At 41.1% G+C, this 4,202-nt stretch overlaps 1 long non-coding RNA gene across 1 annotated transcript; it reads left to right on the forward strand.

Moving 5' to 3' along the window:
* Positions 1 to 397: 397 nt before the first annotated feature.
* Positions 398 to 3,734, forward strand: LOC134626891 (uncharacterized). Its single transcript, XR_010093858.1, has 3 exons — positions 398 to 453; positions 2,067 to 2,382; positions 3,204 to 3,734. It is a non-coding gene; the product is annotated as an uncharacterized LOC134626891 (long non-coding RNA).
* The last annotated feature ends 468 nt before the right edge of the window (positions 3,735 to 4,202 follow it).

Here is a 4,202-nt window from a genome sequence, read left to right on the forward strand (position 1 = left end):
AGCAGGGGGGCAGACAGGTGAGATTTCCAGATCTAAGATGTCAAGACGGAGTGAGCAACAGAAGGCGGTGGTTAGTTTCTAGCAGGTAAAATGTCGGCGAGAAGGACCAGTGACAGAGGAGGCCGACCATCACTATAGTGGTACTAACAATCTGGCGGAAAGTGAAGGTATCAGCCGGTCCTTAAATACTGACGGGTTATTACTAGAGATGAGCTGTAGTTGAGGGAAGCTGGATGTAGGAATCGGAGCTTCCAGAGCGCATTGTGGAAAAATATGCCAAAACAGCAACACACACACTGGATCCTGACAGATGTCAAATAAAGAGCTAGTTAAGTCTCAGTTCAGTGACATGTGTTGAAATGAATCTACGTTGTTCTGTTTCTTTTTGATTTCTCAGGACTTTCACCTTCAAATGATACAGGAAGTGAAGCAACAGCACAGAATATCAAAGAGGTGAGTGAATGGTGCATAGTTATGGAACTGGATAGTTTAAAGTATAACTCAGGATCAAAAGTGAATTAGGAAACTTTGTCGCTGTCTTTGAAATTCTCTTTTGATCTTTCATTTTAATGTGAAGGACTCGGGTCAAGTTTTCTACTAAAGCTCATGTACTCGTGTGTGACTGGCTGTGATAGTGGGTCACACATTAAGAGGGTTCTGCAACAAAAACCTTATGATTGCTGATGTTACTAACAGCTACAGATGCTGAGCTGTCTGAGACTGAGAAAAGCATGACACAAACCAGAGAAATCTGTCTCGTTTCTGGTTTACATCGCACGTTTCAGTGTCTCACTACTGCTTGGTGAGCGTTTGCACACAAGTTAGCATTTTCCATGCAAACTATGTGTGACTGTGGCAATGTGCTAATGATCCATGCAATCACAGGGAGGTTTCTGGTGCAGTACCTGTTACGACCCCCTCTGCTAGGCGTCAGGGGAGGAGTAACATACACAAGCCCCGAACACAAAACTGAGTAAAGAAGGGTTTTAATAACAAACTTTAAACAGAAAACCGACAGGGCTGTTCAACAGACCGCTGGGCAAACAATTATTATATAAAGACAAAAGAAAAGACAAGAGTAAAAGCTAAAGGTTAACTAAGGCAAGCTGGCGGCACACAAAATAAACGCTAAGAGTAAACTAAGGTGAGCCAGCATCACAATATTCTACTCACAGCCAGCTAGCAGCTCAAAGCTCTAATCAGGCTAAGTTCAAGCATGCACCAAGGTTTGTCAAAGTTCAGCAATATGAACAAGTTCAACAAAGGTTGACGAGGGAAGGACGAAGGGCAAACTGCATGTTCAGTCCTAAGCAGCAGCCACTGAGTGAAGGACCTCCAGCCTTTTGTATTCCCCGGTAAATGCAGGCAGCCGTGTCATTGGTCCGTTGTGTTCAAGGCTCCTGCAGCAGCCAATGGTGTGAGTGGTCTGGCACACTCTAATCTGCATGTAGTTGAGGCGGGCATAGGTCCGGGGCCAGCCAATCCCCCGTGAGTCCTGGAACACTGATTTGCATGGAGGAAGGCGGGGCCACCTGAGGCCAGAGGCCGTAACAGTACCATATACTTGGCTGCCAGCAACCACATGCCAACCAATCACTCAATGCATATTTTTTCCCTAAAGACCTGTGGTTGCCAGGTGGTCACTGACACCTCTCTAGTCCACTGTGTCCAGGGAATAAGCAGTTTCCTAGCAACTGCCAGCACCCTGCAGCAACAACAGCAACCTGTCAGAGAATACACATGAAAGTAGAGTCACTGCCACATCATCACCTGCCAGTCTCTAGACCTGTGCGACCGAGGCCTGAGCTAATAGTACCTGCTAACACTGACTGATTGCAAGCTCTCCCAAGTAAAAAAAATAGTGAACTGATTTAATGGATACATGATTAAAAATCCCTGGTTTAGCTTTGTTGGCCATTTTCATATCATTTTATTTGCCAGCGTTCTGAACTAAGCATTGCTTAACAATTTTAGCAACACCAATTTCAAGATGTACAGGTAATGATTGATGGTAAACCTCATCAGATCAAATATAAACTGTATTTTTTTCTCCTCTTTCTGGCAAGGACAATATCTATGAAGAAATAGAGGAGCATTTCCAGAGTCCAGGCTCAGAAAATGCCACAAACACGGTTTATCTCACCGTCGATCATCCTACAAACCATCCTGCCTCACTCCATTATTCCACCATCAACTTTCCGATCAGCTCTGACATAGCTGCTGCTGAGACACTGATCCTCACACCCAGCTCATCTGCCTGCAAATATTCGACTGTGAAGCACAGCAGGAGTCTGACTACGTCGACTGCCACACACCCACCCAGACCTCCACAGGAGCCTCTCTACTCAAAAGTCAACACGTTGAAGCCAAAACAGAAATAAGGTCTGTGAAGAAATATGAAATACATTCACTGATTTATGTCAAATCGTGTATAGGAATAAAAAAAAAAAAAAGGGTGCAAAACAAGTGTCTCATAATGTTGGCAACATCCTCCCAAACTGAAAAGGAAGTGTATCGACGTAGAGCTTGACATGTTTTGAAACCAGTCTGATAAGATGAAACCTGCGGTGTTCTGTTGTGTAGATAAATTCTGTCTACATTTCCTTCCTTGAGGTGTTTTTGGTTACAAAATATGAATCTGCTTGCATGCGTTTCTGTTTTGTCCTTGTGCTTTCATGAATGCTGGTATAGTGATAGGATTCACACAAGATTGTAATATTTCTATGATCACAGTTCTCGCATTTCTTAGTGGAATCTTGTGATATTTGGAAATGATAAAAATAGGTTAAATCTAAGAATTGAAATGAAATCTCTTTTCAAATCAAACTGGAAATGTCTTTATTCTCTTGGCGTGGTTATGTTTAACTTAAAAGACTCCACATTCAGCAAAAAAAACAAAAAACGTGATCATGTAAATGGTGCGTTAAAGTTGGAGATTATGAAAAAAACATATATTTTATTGCTGTACCAATGGTAAGCTTTTACCTAGAAAGAGAACTATTGGTGGACTATTTCACCTGTGACTCTCCACCAATAGGAAGTCAAAACGTGGTCTAGGAGTCAGTCAAAATGAATTAAATTAAAATTACAGAAAATTTTATTTAAATACACATAGCAGCATAATTTTTAATAAAATGACAAAGCATCAGGATGTCAAGCCTCCACTGGTTTAAATCTGTACTCTCCGTCATTCTCCCTTTCAGACTCTCACTCATGAAATCCACCCCTCACCACCTCACACACACCTCAGCTGGAGCCATCCAAACCTCAGTCTTCATCCTCAGATCCACCACCTAGACTCTGGGGGGTCCTGTCCCAAATCTTATCACTGCTGGGATTGTGTTCTGCCATGATGGGCTGTTGGAGTCTCACTGCCAAATACAATCATTTCTCTATGTCAGTAAATCATGTTCTTTTAAATTAAATCTCCTTATTGAAACACTTTTGAGACATTATTTGAGTGCTTAATCTCCTCTCTGACACATCCCTGGTATCCTTTTAACAATCCCACAGACTGTACATATAAACAATTCACAAACCATTTCAGCATTTGTCTTCACTAGTGCCAATATTGAATGATTTGCATTTTACAGGGATCACAGAAAAACCTCTGCTAGAGGTTCAGATTAGTTGGTATTTTTTTACTGGGGAGAATGAAACAGATGTGCTGTGGGCGCAAATTTTCAGGACATTTGAGGTTAATTTAAACACAACAAGATGTCCATCTCATTGTTTAGAGCAAAAATAAATTAATAAAAAAAAAACGTTTTTGTTTAACTGGTGATATTTCCATGCATATGGTGAGAAAATGTTCAGTATATACATTCAGTAATGTATATACCTTTACATATTGTACATATATTTATTACTTTTTAGATTAGCCATTTTTATATTTTGCTTGTTTTACATTATTGTATTTTGCACAACTCTGTTGCTTGTGAAGCTCGCACACAAGAATTTCACTCACATGTACTGTACCAGTGTACCTGCACATGTGATGTGACAATAAAAGTGATTTGATTTGATTTGTTCTTGTCTCATTTTCCCCACATATTGTTATCACTCCAGTGGGATTTGAGGGTTGCTAACCTTGCAGCTAAAGCATACAGTGTACATTATCTGTACTCAGATGGAGTGAAGTCCAGTCCACTAATGCCACCTGCAGCAAAGAGCCATTGCCTAGAACCAGATTAACTTCCGAC

This window comes from Pelmatolapia mariae, linkage group LG5 (assembly GCF_036321145.2).
Source record: "Pelmatolapia mariae isolate MD_Pm_ZW linkage group LG5, Pm_UMD_F_2, whole genome shotgun sequence".
NCBI classification, from domain to species: domain Eukaryota; kingdom Metazoa; phylum Chordata; class Actinopteri; order Cichliformes; family Cichlidae; genus Pelmatolapia; species Pelmatolapia mariae.